At 46.2% G+C, this 19,340-nt stretch overlaps 1 long non-coding RNA gene across 7 annotated transcripts in view; it reads left to right on the forward strand.

The window, feature by feature from the left end:
• Positions 1-2,130: 2,130 nt before the first annotated feature.
• Positions 2,131-19,340, forward strand: part of LOC309636271 — an 868,657-nt gene continuing 851,447 nt past the window's right edge. For all 7 annotated transcript variants that reach the window (XR_014249349.1, XR_014249350.1, XR_014249351.1 and 4 more), the window contains exon 1: positions 2,131-2,243. This is a non-coding gene — a long non-coding RNA (uncharacterized lncRNA). The remainder of the gene's footprint in view (positions 2,244-19,340) is intronic.

Consider the following 19,340-nt stretch of genomic DNA (forward strand, 5'->3'; position numbering starts at 1 on the left):
ACAAGGGCCATGGCGAATTGTGATGACAGGTGTCATGGGGCATTGTGATGACAGTGGTCATCTAGAATTGTGATGAAAGGTAACATGGAGCCCTGTGATAACAGGGGCCATGGAGCATTGTGATGACAAAGGCCATGGAGCATTTTCATGACAAGTGTCATGGAGCATTGTGATGAGACGGGCATGGAGCATTATGATGCCCAGAGTTCTGGAGCATTGTGGTGACAAGGGCATGGAGCATTGTGATGACAAGGGCCATGGCCAATTCTGATGACAGGTGTCATCGGGCATTGTGATGACAGAGGTTATCTAGCATTGTGATGAAAGGTACAATGGATCAATGTGATAACAGGGGCCATGGAGCATTGTGATGATAAAGACCATGGAGCATTTTAATGAAAAGTGTCATGGAGAATTGTGATGAGACGGGCATGGAGCATTATGATGACAAGAGTTCTGGAGCATTGCATTGACAAGGGAATGGAGCATTGTGATTACAGGGACCATGGAGGATAGTGGTGACATCTGTCATGGAACATTGTGATGACAGTGGTCATGGAGCATTGTAATGACAGGGGCCATGGAGCATTGTGATGACAGGGGTCATGGGGCATTGTGATGACAGTGGTCATGGAGCATTGTGATGAAAGGGGTCATGGAGCACTGTGATCACAGGGGCCATGTATAATTGTGATGACAAAGACCATGGAGCATTGTGATGACAGTTGTCATGGAGCATTGTGTTGAAAGGGGCATGGAGCATTGTGACGACAATGGTCATGGAGCATTGTGATGACTGGTATCATGGAGCATTGTTCTGAAAAAGGTCATGGGGCAGTGTAATGACAAGTATCATGGAGGATGTGATGAAAGGAGTCATGGAGCATTGTGATTAAATGGATCATGAGGCATTTTGATGACAAGAGTCATGGAACATTGTGATGACAGGGCTAATGGAGCATTGTGATGACAAGGGCTATGGAGCATTGTGATGACAGGTGTCATGCAGCATTGTGATGAAAGGGGTCATGGATCACTACGATGACATGTGTAATGGAGCATTGTGATGATATGGGCATGGAGCATTGTGATAACAGGGGCCAGGGAGCATTGAGATGACAAGAGCAGGGAACATTCTGATGACAGCAGTCATGTATCATTGTGATGATACCTGTCATGGAACATTGTGCTGACAGGGGCTATAGAGCATTGTGATGACAGGTGTCATGTGGCATTGTGATGACAGTGGTCATAGAGCATTGTGATGAAAAGGATCATGGAGCAATGTGATTACAGGTGTCATGTGGCATTGTGATGACAGTGGTCATAGAGCATTGTGATGACAGGGGTCAAGGAGCATTGTGATGAAAGTGGTCATGGAGCACTGTGATGAAACGGGCATGGAGCATTATGATGACAAGAGTTCTGGAGCATTGTGATGACAAGGTTATGGAGCATTGTGATTACAGGGGAACAAGAGCATTGTGATTACATGGGCAGTGAATATTGTGATGACAGGGGTCATGGAGCACTGTGATGACTAGTGTCATGGAACATTGTGATGACAGGGATCATGGAGTATTGTGATGAGAGGAGCCTTGGAGCATTATGATGATAGGCGTCATGGGGCATTGTGATGACAGCGGTCTTGGAGCATTGTGATGAAAGGGATCATGGAGCAATGTGATTACCGGAGCCATGGAGCATTGTGAATGCATAGGCCATGGAGCAATGAAATGACAGGGGTCAAGGAGCATTGTGATGTAAGTTGTCATGGAGCATTGTGATGACAAGTGTCCATGAACATTGTGATGACATGGTTCATGGAGCATTGTGATGACAAGTGCCATGGCGAATTGTGATGACAGGTGTCATGGGGCATTGTGATGACAGTGGTCATGTAGAATTGTAATGAAAGGTATCATGGAGGACTCTGACGACAGGGGCCGTGGAGCACTGTGATGACAGTGGTCATCTAGAATTGTGATGAAATATACCAGGGAGCATTGTGATGACAGGGGTCATGGATCACCACAATTATAGGGGCCATGGAGCATTGTGAATACAAAGATCATGGAGCATTGAGATGACAGGGGTCATGGATCATTGTGATGACAAGGGTCCTGGAACCTTGTGATGACACGGTTCATGGAGCATTGTGATGACAAGGTTCTTCAAGCATTGTGATGACACGGGCATGGAGCATTATGATGACAAGAATTCTGGAGCATTGTGATGAAAAGGTTATGGAGCACTGTGATTACAGGGGACCAGGAGCGTTGTGATTACATGGGCAGTGAATATTGTGATGACAGGGGTTCATGGAGCACTGTGATGACAAGTGTCATGGAACATTGTGATGACAGGGTTCATGGAGCATTGTGATGAGAGGGGCCTTGGAGCATTATGATGATAGGCGTCATGGGGTATTGTGATGAGTGTGGTCATAGAACATCGTGATGAAAGGGATCATGGAGCAATGTGATTACAGGGGCCATGGAGCATTTTGAATGCATAGGCCATGGTGCAGTGTGATGACAGGGGTCATGGATCATTGTGATGACAAGTGTCCTGGACCATTGTGATGACACGGGTCATGGAGCATTGTGATGGCAAGGGCCATGGCGAATTGTGATGACATGTGTCTTGGGGCATTGTGATGACAGTGGTCATCTAGAATTGTGATAAAAGGTATCATGGAGCACGGTGATGACAGGGGCCATGGAGTATTGTAATGACAAGGCCATGGAACATTGTGATGACAAGTATCATGGAGCTTTGTGATGACACGAGCATTCATCATTATGATGACAAGAGTTCTGGAGCATCGTGATGACAAGGGCATGGAGCATTGTGATTACAGGGTCATGGAGCATTGTGATGACAACTGTCATGGAATATTGTGATGACAGGGTTCATGGAGCATTGTGATTAAAGGGGCCATGGAGCATTTTGATGACAAGGGCAGGCGAACATTTTGATTACATTGGTAATGGAGCATTGTGATGACATGGGCAGGGAACATTGTGAAGACAGGTGTAATGGAACATTGTGATTACAGGGGACATGGAGCATTTTGATGACATGGGCAGGCAACATTGTGATGACAGGTGTCATGGAGCATTGTGATGACAATTGTCATGGAACGTTGTGCTGACAGGGATCATGGAGCATTGTGATGAGACGGTCATTGGAGCATTGTGATGACAGGCGTACTGGAGCCTTCTGAGGAAAGGTGTCATGGGTCATTGTGATTACAGCGATCATGGAACATTGTGATGACAGTGGTCATGGAGCATTGTAATGACAGGGGTCATGGAGCATTGTGATAACAGGGGTCATGGGGCATTGTGATGACAGTGGTCATGGAGCATTGTGATGAAAGGGGTCATGGAGCACTGTGATCACAGGGGCCATGTATAATTGTGATGACAAAGGCCATGGAGCATTGTGATGACAGTTGTCATGGAGCATTGTGTTGAAAGGGGCATGGAGCATTGTGACGACAATGGTCATGGAGCATTGTGATGACTGGTATCATGGAGCATTGTTCTGAAAGAGGTCATGGGGCAGTGTAATGACAAGTATCATGGAGGATGTGATGAAAGGAGTCATGGAGCATTGTGATTAAATGGATCATGAGGCATTTTGATGACAAGAGTCATGGAACATTGTGATGACAGCGCTAATGGAGCATTGTGATGACAAGGGCTATGGAGCATTGTGATGAATGGGGTCATGGGGCATGGTGATGACAGTGGTCATGGAGCATTGTGATGACAAAGACCACGGAGCATTGTGATGACAGGTGTCATGCAGCATTGTGATGTAAGGGGTCATGGATCACTACGATGACATGGGTAATGGAGCATTGTGATGATACGGGCATGGAGCATTGTGATGACAGGGGTCATGCAGCATTGTGATGACAGGGGCCATGCAGCATTTTGATGACATGGGCATGGAGCATAGTGATGACAAGAGTTCTGGAGCATTTTGATGACAAGGGCATGGATCATTTTGATGACAGGGGCCATGAAGCATTGAGATGACAAGGGAATGGAGCATTGTGATGAAAGCGGTCCTGGAGAATTGTGAGGAAACGGGTCATGGATTATTGTGATGGAAGGGTTCCTGGAGCATTCTGATGACAAGTGCCATGGAGCATTTTAATGAAAGGGGTACTGGAGCATTGTACCGAAATGGTTCATGGATCATCGTGATTACACGGATCATGGAATATTGTGATGACAAGGGTTTCGGAGCATTGCGACGACAGGGGTCATGGAGCATTGTAATAGCAGGGGTGATGGGGCATTGTGATGACAGGGGCATGGAGCATTGTGATGACAGAAGTCATAGAATATTGTGATGACAAGGGCCATGGAGCATTGTCATGAAAGGTCTTATCTGGCATTGTGATGAGAGTGGTCATGGAGCATTGTGATAAAAGTTGTCCTGAAGCACTGTTATTACAGGGGCCATGTAGAATTTTGATGACAAAGGCCATGGAGCATTGTGATGACAGGCATCATGGAGCAATTTGATGAAAGTGGTCATGGAGCATTGTGATGAAATGCGCCATGGAACATTGTGAAGACAAGTGTCCTGGAGCATTGTGATGACAAGGGCCATGGCCAATTCTGATGACAGGTGTCATGGAGCATTGTGATGACAGTGGTCATCTATCATTAGGATGAAAGGTATCACGGAGCACTGTGATGACAGGGGCCATGGAGCATTGTGATGACACGGGCATGGAGCATTATGATGAGAAGTGATCTGGAGCATTGCGATGACAAGGGTATGGAGCATTGTGATTACAGGGACCATGGAGCATTGTGAATGCATAGGCCATGGAGCAATGAAATGACAGGGGTCAAGGAGCATTGTGATGTAAGTTGTCATGGAGCATTGTCATGACTATTGTCCATGAACATTGTGATGACATGGTTCATGGAGCATTGTGATGACAAGTGCCATGGCGAATTGTGATGACAGGTGTCATGCGGCATTGTGATGACAGTGGTCATGTAGAATTGTAATGAACGGTATCATGGAGGACTCTGACGACAGGGGCCGTGGAGCACTGTGATGACAGTGGTCATCTAGAATTGTGATGAAATATACCAGGGAGCATTGTGATGACAGGGGTCATGGATCACCGCAATTATAGGGGCCAGGGAGCATTGTGAATACAAAGATCATGGAGCATTGAGATGACAGGGGTCATGGATCATTGTGATGACAAGGGTCCTGGAACCTTGTGATGACACGGTTCATGGAGCATTGTGATGACAAGGTTCTTCAAGCATTGTGATGACACGGGCATGGAGCATTATGATGACAAGAGTTCTGGAGCATTGTGATGAAAAGGGTATGGAGCACTGTGATTACAGGGGACCAGGAGCATTGTGATTACATGGGCAGTGAATATTGTGATGACAGGTGTTCATGGAGCACTGTGATGACAAGTGTCATGGAACATTGTGATGACAGGGTTCATGGAGCATTGTGATGAGAGGGGCCTTGGAGCATTATGATGATAGGCGTCATGGGGTATTGTGATGAGAGTGGTCATAGAACATTGTGATGAAAGGGATCATGGAGCAATGTGATTACAGGGGCCATGGAGCATTTTGAATGCATAGGCCATGGAGCAGTGTGATGACAGGGGTCATGGAGCATTGTGATGAATGTGGTCATAGTTCATTGTGATGATAAGTGTCCAGGAACATTGTGATGACATGGATCATGGAGCATTGTGATGACAAGGGCCATGGCGAATTGTGATGACAGGTGTCATGGGGCATTGTGATGACAGTGGTCATCGAGAATTATGAGGAAAGGTAACATGGAGCACTGTGATAACAGGGGCCATGGAGCATTGTGATGACAAAGGCCATGGAGCATTTTGATGACAAGTGTCATGGAGCATTGTGATGAGACGGGCATGGAGCATTATGATGCCAAGAGTTCTGGAGCATTGCGTTGACAAGGGCATGGAGCATTGTGATGACAAGGGCCATGGCCAATTCTGATGACAGGTGTCATCGGGCATTGTGATGACAGAGGTTATCTAGCATTGTGATGAAAGGTACAATGGATCAATGTGATAACAGGGGCCATGGAGCATTGTGATGATAAAGGCCATGGAGCATTTTAATGAAAAGTGTCATGGAGAATTGTGATGAGACGGGCATGGAGCATTATGATGACAAGAGTTCTGGAGCATTGCGTTGACAAGGGAATGGAGCATTGTGATTACAGGGACCATGGAGGACAGTGATGACATCTGTCATGGAACATTGTGCTGACAGGGGCCATGGAGCATTGTGATGACAGGTATAATGTGGCATTGTAATGACAGTGGTCATAGAGCATTGTGATGAAATGGATCATGGAGCAATGTGATTACAGGGACCATGTAGCATTGCGAATGCATAGGCTATGGAGCATTGTGATGACAGGAGTCAAGGAGCATTGTGATGTAAGTGGTCATGGATCATTGTGATGACAAGTGTCCGGGACCATTGTGATGACACGGGTCATGGAGCATTGTGATGGCAAGGGCCATGGCGAATTGTTATGACATGTGTCTTGGGGCATTGTGATGACAGTGGTCATCTAGAATTGTGATAAAAGGTATCATGGAGCACTGTGATGACAGGGGCCATGGAGTATTGTAATGACAAGGCAATGGAACATTGTGATGACAAGTATCATGGAGCTTTGTGATGACACGAGCATTCATCATTATGATGACAAGAGTTCTGGAGCATTGTGATGACAAGGGCATCGAGCATTGTGATTACAGGGTCATGGAGCATTGTGATGACAACTGTCATGGAACATTGTGATGACAGGGTTCATGGAGCATTGTGATGACAAGTGCGATGGCGAATTGTGATGACAGGTGTCATGGGGCATTGTGTTGAAAGGGGCATGGAGCATTGTGACGACAATGGTCATGGAGCATTGTGATGACTGGTATCATGGAGCATTGTTCTGAAAAAGGTCATGGGGCAGTGTAATGACAAGTATCATGGAGGATGTGATGAAAGGAGTCATGGAGCATTGTGATTAAATGGATCATGAGGCATTTTGATGACAAGAGTCATGGAACATTGTGATGACAGGGCTAATGGAGCATTGTGATGACAAGGGCTATGGAGCATTGTGATGACAGGTGTCATGCAGCATTGTGATGAAAGGGGTCATGGATCACTACGATGACATGTGTAATGGAGCATTGTGATGATATGGACATGGAGCATTGTGATAACAGGGGCCAGGGAGCATTGAGATGACAAGAGCAGGGAACATTCTGATGACAGCAGTCTTGTATCATTGTGATGATACCTGTCATGGAACATTGTGCTGACAGGGGCTATAGAGCATTGTGATGACAGGTGTCATGTGGCATTGTGATGACAGTGGTCATAGAGCATTGTGATGAAAAGGATCATGGAGCAATGTGATTACAGGGGCCATGGAGCATTGTGAATACATAGGCCATGGAGCATTGTGATGACAGGGGTCAAGGAGCATTGTGATGAAAGTGGACATGGAGCACTGTGATGACACGGGCATGCAGCATTATGATGACAAGAGTTCTGGAGCATTGTGATGAAAAGGGTATGGAGCATTGTGATTACAGGGGACCAGGAGCATTGTGATTACATGGGCAGTGAATATTGTGATGACAGGGGTCATGGAGCACTGTGATGACTAGTGTCATGGAACATTGTGATGAGAGGGATCATGGAGCACTGTGATGAGAGGGGCCTTGGAGCATTATGATGATAGGCGTCATGGGGCATTGTGATGACAGCGGTCTTGGAGCATTGTGATGAAAGGGATCATGGAGCAATGTGATTACAGGGGCCATGGAGCATTGTGAATGCATAGGCCATGGAGCAATGAAATGACAGGGGTCAAGGAGCATTGTGATGTAAGTTGTCATGGAGCATTGTGATGACAAGTGTCCATGAACATTGTGATGACATGGTTCATGGAGCTTTGTGATGACAAGTGCCATGGCGAATTGTGATGACAGGTGTCATGGGGCATTGTGATGACAGTGGTCATGTAGAATTGTAATGAAAGGTATCATGGAGGACTCTGACGACAGGGGCCGTGGAGCACTGTGATGACAGTGGTCATCTAGAATTGTGATGAAATATACCAGGGAGCATTGTGATGACAGGGGTCATGGATCACCGCAATTATAGGGGCCAGGGAGCATTGTGAATACAAAGATCATGGAGCATTGAGATGACAGGGGTCATGGATCATTGTGATGACAAGGGTCCTGGAACCTTGTGATGACACGGTTCATGGAGCATTGTGATGACAAGGTTCTTCAAGCATTGTGATGACACGGGCATGGAGCATTATGATGACAAGAGTTCTGGAGCATTGTGATGAAAAGGGTATGGAGCACTGTGATTACAGGAGACCAGGAGCATTGTGATTACATGGGCAGTGAATATTGTGATGACAGGGGTTCATGGAGCACTGTGATGACAAGTGTCATGGAACATTGTGATGACAGGGTTCATGGAGCATTGTGATGAGAGGGGCCTTGGAGCATTATGATGATACGCGTCATGGGGCCTTGTGATGACAGCGGTCTTGGAGCATTGTGATGAAAGGGATCATGGAGCAATGTGATTACAGGGGCCATGGAGCATTTTGAATGCATAGGCCATGGAGCAGTGTGATGACAGGGGTCATGGAGCATTGTGATGAATGTGGTCATAGTTCATTGTGATGATAAGTGTCCAGGAACATTGTGATGACATGGATCATGGAGCATTGTGATGACAAGGGCCATGGCGAATTGTGATGACAGGTGTCATGGGGCATTGTGATGACAGTGGTCATCGAGAATTGTGATGAAAGGTAACATGGAGCACTGTGATAACAGGGGCCATGGAGCATTGTGATGACAAAGGCCATGGAGCATTTTGATGACAAGTGTCATGGAGCATTGTGATGAGACGGGCATGGAGCATTATGATGCCCAGAGTTCTGGAGCATTGTGGTGACAAGGGCATGGAGCATTGTGATGACAAGGGCCATGGCCAATTCTGATGACAGGTGTCATCGGGCATTGTGATGACAGAGGTTATCTAGCATTGTGATGAAAGGTACAATGGATCAATGTGATAACAGGGGCCATGGAGCATTGTGATGATAAAGACCATGGAGCATTTTAATGAAAAGTGTCATGGAGAATTGTGATGAGACGGGCATGGAGCATTATGATGACAAGAGTTCTGGAGCATTGCGTTGACAAGGGAATGGAGCATTGTGATTACAGGGACCATGGAGGATAGTGGTGACATCTGTCATGGAACATTGTGATGACAGTGGTCATGGAGCATTGTAATGACAGGGGCCATGGAGCATTGTGATGACAGGGGTCATGGGGCATTGTGATGACAGTGGTCATGGAGCATTGTGATGAAAGGGGTCATGGAGCACTGTGATCACAGGGGCCATGTATAATTGTGATGACAAAGACCATGGAGCATTGTGATGACAGTTGTCATGGAGCATTGTGTTGAAAGGGGCATGGAGCATTGTGACGACAATGGTCATGGAGCATTGTGATGACTGGTATCATGGAGCATTGTTCTGAAAAAGGTCATGGGGCAGTGTAATGACAAGTATCATGGAGGATGTGATGAAAGGAGTCATGGAGCATTGTGATTAAATGGATCATGAGGCATTTTGATGACAAGAGTCATGGAACATTGTGATGACAGGGCTAATGGAGCATTGTGATGACAAGGGCTATGGAGCATTGTGATGACTGGGGTCATGGAGCATTGTGATGAAAGGGGTCATGGATCACATCGATGACATGGGTAATGGAGCATTGTGATGATATGAGCATGGAGCATTGTGATGACAGGAGCCAGGGAGCATTGAGAATGACAAGGGCAGGGAACATTGTGATGACAGCAGTCATGGATCATTGTGATGATACCTGTCATGGAACATTGTGCTGACAGGGGCTATAGAGCATTGTGATGACAGGTGTCATGTGGCATTGTGATGACAGTGGTCATAGAGCATTGTGATGAAAGTGGTCATGGAGAACTGTGATGACAAGGGAATGGAGCATTATGATGACAAGAGTTCTGGAGCATTGTGATGACAAGGGTATGGAGCATTGTGATTACAGGGGACCAGGAGCATTGTGATTACATGGGCAGTGAATATTGTGATGACAGGGGTCATGGAGCACTGTGATGACTAGTGTCATGGAACATGGTGATGACAGGGATCATGGAGCATTGTGATGAGAGGGGCCTTGGAGCATTATGATGATAGGCGTCATGGGGCATTGTGATGACAGCGGTCTTGGAGTATTGTGATGAAAGGGATCATGGAGCAATGTGATTACAGGAGCCATGGAGCATTGTGAATGCATAGGCCATGGAGCAATGGAATGAGAGGGGTCAAGGAGCATTGTGATGTAAGTTGTCATGGAGCATTGTGATGACTCTTGTCCATGAACATTGTGATGACATGGTTCATGGAGCATTGTGATGACAGGTGTCATGTGGAATTGTGATGAGAGCGGTCATATAGAATTGTGATTAAAGGTATCAGGGAGGACTCTGATAACAGGGGCCGTGGAGCACTGTGATGACAGTGGTCATCTAGAATTGTGATGAAATATACCAGGGAGCATTGTGATGACAGGGGTCATGGATCACCGCAATTATAGGGGCCAGGGAGCATTGTGAATACAAAGATCATGGAGCATTGAGATGACAGGGGTCATGGATCATTGTGATGACAAGGGTCCTGGAACCTTGTGATGACACGGTTCATGGAGCATTGTGATGACAAGGTTCTTCAAGCATTGTGATGACACGGGCATGGAGCATTATGATGACAAGAGTTCTGGAGCATTGTGATGAAAAGGGTATGGAGCACTGTGATTACAGGGGACCAGGAGCATTGTGATTACATGGGCAGTGAATATTGTGATGACAGGGGTTCATGGAGCACTGTGATGACAAGTGTCATGGAATATTGTGATGACAGGGTTCATGGAGCATTGTGATGAGAGGGGCCTTGGAGCATTATGATGAGAGGCGTCATGGGGTATCGTGATGAGAGTGGTCATAGAACATTGTGATGAAAGGGATCATGGAGCAATGTGATTACAGGGGCCATGGAGCATTTTGAATGCATAGTCCATGGAGCAGTGTGATGACAGGGGTCATGGAGCATTGTGATGAATGTGGTCATAGTTCATTGTGATGATAAGTGTCCAGGAACATTGTGATGACATGGATCATGGAGCATTGTGATGACAAGGGCCATGGCGAATTGTGATGACAGGTGTCATGGGGCATTGTGATGACAGTGGTCATCGAGAATTATGAGGAAAGGTAACATGGAGCACTGTGATAACAGGGGCCATGGAGCATTGTGATGACAAAGGCCATGGAGCATTTTGATGACAAGTGTCATGGAGCATTGTGATGAGACGGGCATGGAGCATTATGATGCCAAGAGTTCTGGAGCATTGCGTTGACAAGGGCATGGAGCATTGTGATGACAAGGGCCATGGCCAATTCTGATGACAGGTGTCATCGGGCATTGTGATGACAGAGGTTATCTAGCATTGTGATGAAAGGTACCATGGATCACTGTGATAACAGGGGCCATGGAGCATTGTGATGATAAAGGCCATGGAGCATTTTAATGAAAAGTGTCATGGAGAATTGTGATGAGACGGGCATGGAGCATTATGATGACAAGAGTTCTGGAGCATTGCGTTGACAAGGGAATGGAGCATTGTGATTACAGGGACCATGGAGGATAGTGATGACATCTGTCATGGAACATTGTGCTGACAGGGGCCATGGAGCATTGTGATGACAGGTATAATGTGGCATTGTAATGACAGGGGTCATAGAGCATTGTGATGAAATGGATCATGGAGCAATGTGATTACAGGGACCATGTAGCATTGCGAATGCATAGGCTATGGAGCATTGTGATGACAGGAGTCAAGGAGCATTGTGATGTAAGTGGTCATGGATCATTGTGATGACAAGTGTCCGGGACCATTGTGATGACACGGGTCATGGAGCATTGTGATGGCAAGGGCCATGGCGAATTGTTATGACATGTGTCTTGGGGCATTGTGATGACAGTGGTCATCTAGAATTGTGATAAAAGGTATCATGGAGCACTGTGATGACAGGGGCCATGGAGTATTGTAATGACAAGGCAATGGAACATTGTGATGACAAGTATCATGGAGCTTTGTGATGACACGAGCATTCATCATTATGATGACAAGAGTTCTGGAGCATTGTGATGACAAGGGCATCGAGCATTGTGATTACAGGGTCATGGAGCATTGTGATGACAACTGTCATGGAACATTGTGATGACAGGGTTCATGGAGCATTGTGATGACAAGTGCGATGGCGAATTGTGATGACAGGTGTCATGGGGCATTGTGTTGAAAGGGGCATGGAGCATTTTGACGACAATGGTCATGGAGCATTGTGATGACTGGTATCATGGAGCATTGTTCTGAAAAAGGTCATGGGGCAGTGTAATGACAAGTATCATGGAAGATGTGATGAAAGGAGTCATGGAGCATTGTGATTAAATGGATCATGAGGCATTTTGATGACAAGAGTCATGGAACATTGTGATGACAGGGCTAATGGAGCATTGTGATGACAAGGGCTATGGAGCATTGTGATGACAGGTGTCATGCAGCATTGTGATGAAAGGGGTCATGGATCACTACGATGACATGTGTAATGGAGCATTGTGATGATATGGACATGGAGCATTGTGATAACAGGGGCCAGGGAGCATTGAGATGACAAGAGCAGAGAACATTCTGATGACAGCAATCTTGTATCATTGTGATGATACCTGTCATGGAACATTGTGCTGACAGGGGCTATAGAGCAATGTGATGACAGGTGTCATGTGGCATTGTGATGACAGTGGTCATAGAGCATTGTGATGAAAAGGATCATGGAGCAATGTGATTACAGGGGCCATGGAGCATTGTGAATACATAGGCCATGGAGCATTGTGATGACAGGGGTCAAGGAGCATTGTGATGAAAGTGGACATGGAGCACTGTGATGACACAGGCATGCAGCATTATGATGACAAGAGTTCTGGAGCATTGTGATGAAAAGGGTATGGAGCATTGTGATTACAGGGGACCAGGAGCATTGTGATTACATGGGCAGTGAATATTGTGATGACAGGGGTCATGGAGCACTGTGATGACTAGTGTCATGGAACATTGTGATGAGAGGGATCATGGAGCACTGTGATGAGAGGGGCCTTGGAGCATTATGATGATAGGCGTCATGGGGCATTGTGATGACAGCGGTCTTGGAGCATTGTGATGAAAGGGATCATGGAGCAATGTGATTACAGGGGCCATGGAGCATTGTGAATGCATAGGCCATGGAGCAATGAAATGACAGGGGTCAAGGAGCATTGTGATGTAAGTTGTCATGGAGCATTGTGATGACAAGTGTCCATGAACATTGTGATGACATGGTTCATGGAGCTTTGTGATGACAAGTGCCATGGCGAATTGTGATGACAGGTGTCATGGGGCATTGTGATGACAGTGGTCATGTAGAATTGTAATGAAAGGTATCATGGAGGACTCTGACGACAGGGGCCGTGGAGCACTGTGATGACAGTGGTCATCTAGAATTGTGATGAAATATACCAGGGAGCATTGTGATGACAGGGGTCATGGATCACCGCAATTATAGGGGCCAGGGAGCATTGTGAATACAAAGATCATGGAGCATTGAGATGACAGGGGTCATGGATCATTGTGATGACAAGGGTCCTGGAACCTTGTGATGACACGGTTCATGGAGCATTGTGATGACAAGGTTCTTCAAGCGTTGTGATGACACGGGCATGGAGCATTATGATGACAAGAGTTCTGGAGCATTGTGATGAAAAGGGTATGAAGCACTGTGATTACAGGAGACCAGGAGCATTGTGATTACATGGGCAGTGAATATTGTGATGACAGGGGTTCATGGAGCACTGTGATGACAAGTGTCATGGAACATTGTGATGACAGGGTTCATGGAGCATTGTGATGAGAGGGGCCTTGGAGCATTATGATGATAGGCGTCATGGGGTATCGTGATGAGAGTGGTCATAGAACATTGTGATGAAAGGGATCATGGAGCAATGTGATTACAGGGGCCATGGAGCATTTTGAATGCATAGTCCATGGAGCAGTGTGATGACAGGGGTCATGGAGCATTGTGATGAATGTGGTCATAGTTCATTGTGATGATAAGTGTCCAGGAACATTGTGATGACATGGATCATGGAGCATTGTGATGACAAGGGCCATGGCGAATTGTGATGACAGGTGTCATGGGGCATTGTGATGACAGTGGTCATCGAGAATTATGAGGAAAGGTAACATGGAGCACTGTGATAACAGGGGCCATGGAGCATTGTGATGACAAAGGCCATGGAGCATTTTGATGACAAGTGTCATGGAGCATTGTGATGAGACGGGCATGGAGCATTATGATGCCAAGAGTTCTGGAGCATTGCGTTGACAAGGGCATGGAGCATTGTGATGACAAGGGCCATGGCCAATTCTGATGACAGGTGTCATCGGGCATTGTGATGACAGAGGTTATCTAGCATTGTGATGAAAGGTACAATGGATCAATGTGATAACAGGGGCCATGGAGCATTGTGATGATAAAGGCCATGGAGCATTTTAATGAAAAGTGTCATGGAGAATTGTGATGAGACGGGCATGGAGCATTATGATGACAAGAGTTCTGGAGCATTGCGTTGACAAGGGAATGGAGCATTGTGATTACAGGGACCATGGAGGATAGTGATGACATCTGTCATGGAACATTGTGCTGACAGGGGCCATGGAGCATTGTGATGACAGGTATAATGTGGCATTGTAATGACAGTGGTCATAGAGCATTGTGATGAAATGGATCATGGAGCAATGTGATTACAGGGACCATGTAGCATTGCGAATGCATAGGCTATGGAGCATTGTGATGACAGGAGTCAAGGAGCATTGTGATGTAAGTGGTCATGGATCATTGTGATGACAAGTGTCCTGGACCATTGTGATGACACGGGTCATGGAGCATTGTGATGGCAAGGGCCATGGCGAATTGTTATGACATGTGTCTTGGGGCATTGTGATGACAGTGGTCATCTAGAATTGTGATAAAAGGTATCATGGAGCACTGTGATGACAGGGGCCATGGAGTATTGTAATGACAAGGCAATGGAACATTGTGATGACAAGTATCATGGAGCTTTGTGATGACACGAGCATTCATCATTATGATGACAAGAGTTCTGGAGCATTGTGATGACAAGGGCATGGAGCATTGTGATTACAGGGTCATGGAGCATTGTGATGACAACTGTCATGGAACATTGTGATGACAGGGTTCATGGAGCATTGTGATGACAAGTGCGATGGCGAATTGTGATGACAGGTGTCATGGGGCATTGTGTTGAAAGGGGCATGGAGCATTGTGACGACAATGGTCATGGAGCATTGTGATGACTGGTATCATGGAGCATTGTTCTGAAAAAGGTCATGGGGCAGTGTAATGACAAGTATCATGGAGGATGTGATGAAAGGAGTCATGGAGCATTGTGATTAAATGGATCATGAGGCATTTTCATGACAAGAGTCATGGAACATTGTGATGACAGGGCTAATGGAGCATTGTGATGACAAGGGCTATGGAGCATTGTGATGACAGGTGTCATGCAGCATTGTGATGAAAGGGGTCATGGATCACTACGATGACATGTGTAATGGAGCATTGTGATGATATGGACATGGAGCATTGTGATAACAGGGGCCAGGGAGCATTGAGATGACAAGAGCAGGGAACATTCTGATGACAGCAGTCTTGTATCATTGTGATGATACCTGTCATGGAACATTGTGCTGACAGGGGCTATAGAGCAATGTGATGACAGGTGTCATGTGGCATTGTGATGACAGTGGTCATAGAGCATTGTGATGAAAAGGATCATGGAGCAATGTGATTACAGGGGCCATGGAGCATTGTGAATACATAGGCCATGGAGCATTGTGATGACAGGGGTCAAGGAGCATTGTGATGAAAGTGGACATGGAGCACTGTGATGACACAGGCATGCAGCATTATGATGACAAGAGTTCTGGAGCATTGTGATGAAAAGGGTATGGAGCATTGTGATTACAAGGGACCAGGAGCATTGTGATTACATGGGCAGTGAATATTGTGATGACAGGGGTCATGGAGCACTGTGATGACTAGTGTCATGGAACATTGTGATGAGAGGGATCATGGAGCACTGTGATGAGAGGGGCCTTGGAGCATTATGATGATAGGCGTCATGGGGCATTGTGATGACAGCGGTCTTGGAGCATTGTGATGAAAGGGATCATGGAGCAATGTGATTACAGGGGCCATGGAGCATTGTGAATGCATAGGCCATGGAGCAATGAAATGACAGGGGTCAAGGAGCATTGTGATGTAAGTTGTCATGGAGCATTGTGATGACAAGTGTCCATGAACATTGTGATGACATGGTTCATGGAGCTTTGTGATGACAAGGGCCATGGCAAATTGTGATGACAGGTGTCATGGGGCATTGTGATGACAGTGGTCATCTAGAATTGTGATGAAAGGTAACATGGAGCACTGTGATAACAGGGGCCATGGAGCATTGTGATGACAAAGGCCATGGAGCATTTTGATGACAAGTGTCATGGAGCATTGTGATGAGACGGGCATGGAGCATTATGATGCCCAGAGTTCTGGAGCATTGTGGTGACAAGGGCATGGAGCATTGTGATGACAAGGGCCATGGCCAATTCTGATGACAGGTGTCATCGGGCATTGTGATGACAGAGGTTATCTAGCATTGTGATGAAAGGTACAATGGATCAATGTGATAACAGGGGCCATGGAGCATTGTGATGATAAAGACCATGGAGCATTTTAATGAAAAGTGTCATGGAGAATTGTGATGAGACGGGCATGGAGCATTATGATGACAAGAGTTCTGGAGCATTGCGTTGACAAGGGAATGGAGCATTGTGATTACAGGGACCATGGAGGATAGTGGTGACATCTGTCATGGAACATTGTGATGACAGTGGTCATGGAGCATTGTAATGACAGGGGCCATGGAGCATTGTGATGACAGGGGTCATGGGGCATTGTGATGACAGTGGTCATGGAGCATTGTGATGAAAGGGGTCATGGAGCACTGTGATCACAGGGGCCATGTATAATTGTGATGACAAAGACCATGGAGCATTGTGATGACAGTTGTCATGGAGCATTGTGTTGAAAGGGGCATGGAGCATTGTGACGACAATGGTCATGGAGCATTGTGATGACTGGTATCATGGAGCATTGTTCTGAAAAAGGTCATGGGGCAGTGTAATGACAAGTATCATGGAGGATGTGATGAAAGGAGTCATGGAGCATTGTGATTAAATGGATCATGAGGCATTTTGATGACAAGAGTCATGGAACATTGTGATGACAGGGCTAATGGAGCATTGTGATGACAAGGGCTATGGAGCATTGTGATGACAGGTGTCATGCAGCATTGTGATGAAAGGGGTCATGGATCACTACGATGACATGTGTAATGGAGCATTGTGATGATATGGGCATGGAGCATTGTGATAAAGGGGCCAGGGAGCATTGAGATGACAAGAGCAGGGAACATTCTGATGACAGCAGTCATGTATCATTGTGATGATACCTGTCATGGAACTTTGTGCTGACAGGGGCTATAGAGCATTGTGATGACAGGTGTCATGTGGCATTGTGATGACAGTGGTCATAGAGCATTGTGATGAAAAGGATCATGGAGCAATGTGATTACAGGTGTCATGTGGCATTGTGATGACAGTGGTCATAGAGCATTGTGATGACAGGGGTCAAGGAGCATTGTGATGAAAGTGGTCATGGAGCACTGTGATGAAACGGGCATGGAGCATTATGATGACAAGAGTTCTGGAGCATTGTGATGACAAGGTTATGGAGCATTGTGATTACAGGGGAACAAGAGCATTGTGATTACATGGGCAGTGAATATTGTGATGACAGGGGTCATGGAGCACTGTGATGACTAGTGTCATGGAACATTGTGATGACAGGGATCATGGAGTATTGTGATGAGAGGGGCCTTGGAGCATTATGATGATAGGCGTCATGGGGCATTGTGATGACAGCGGTCTTGGAGCATTGTGATGAAAGGGATCATGGAGCAATGTGATTACCGGAGCCATGGAGCATTGTGAATGCATAGGCCATGGAGCAATGAAATGACAGGGGTCAAGGAGCATTGTGATGTAAGTTGTCATGGAGCATTGTGATGACAAGTGTCCATGAACATTGTGATGACATGGTTCATGGAGCATTGTGATGACAAGTGCCATGGCGAATTGTGATGACAGGTGTCATGGGGCATTGTGATGACAGTGGTCATGTAGAATTGTAATGAAAGGTATCATGGAGGACTCTGACGACAGGGGCCGTGGAGCACTGTGATGACAGTGGTCATCTAGAATTGTGATGAAATATACCAGGGAGCATTGTGATGACAAGGGTCATGGATCACCACAATTATAGGGGCCATGGAGCATTGTGAATACAAAGATCATGGAGCATTGAGATGACAGGGGTCATGGATCATTGTGATGACAAGGGTCCTGGAACCTTGTGATGACACGGTTCATGGAGCATTGTGATGACAAGGTTCTTCAAGCATTGTGATGACACGGGCATGGAGCATTATGATGACAAGAGTTCTGGAGCATTGTGATGACAAAGGCCATGGAGCATTTTGATGACAAGTGTCATGGAGCATTGTGATGAGACGGGCATGGAGCATTATGATGCCCAGAGTTCTGGAGCATTGTGGTGACAAGGGCATGGAGCATTGTGATGACAAGGGCCATGGCCAATTCTGATGACAGGTGTCCTCGGGCATTGTGATGACAGAGGTTATCTAGCATTGTGATGAAAGGTACCATGGATCACTGTGATAACAGGGGCCATGGAGCATTGTGATGATAAAGGCCATGGAGCATTTTAATGAAAAGTGTCATGGAGAATTGTGATGAGACGGGCATGGAGCATTATGATGACAAGAGTTCTGGAGCATTGCGTTGACAAGGGAATGGAGCATTGTGATTACAGGGACCATGGAGGAGAGTGATGACATCTGTCATGGAACATTGTGCTGACAGGGGCCATGGAGCATTGTGA

Source organism: Balaenoptera borealis, assembly GCF_965194805.1.
Source record: "Balaenoptera borealis genome assembly, chromosome: 10".
Lineage (NCBI taxonomy): Eukaryota > Metazoa > Chordata > Mammalia > Artiodactyla > Balaenopteridae > Balaenoptera > Balaenoptera borealis.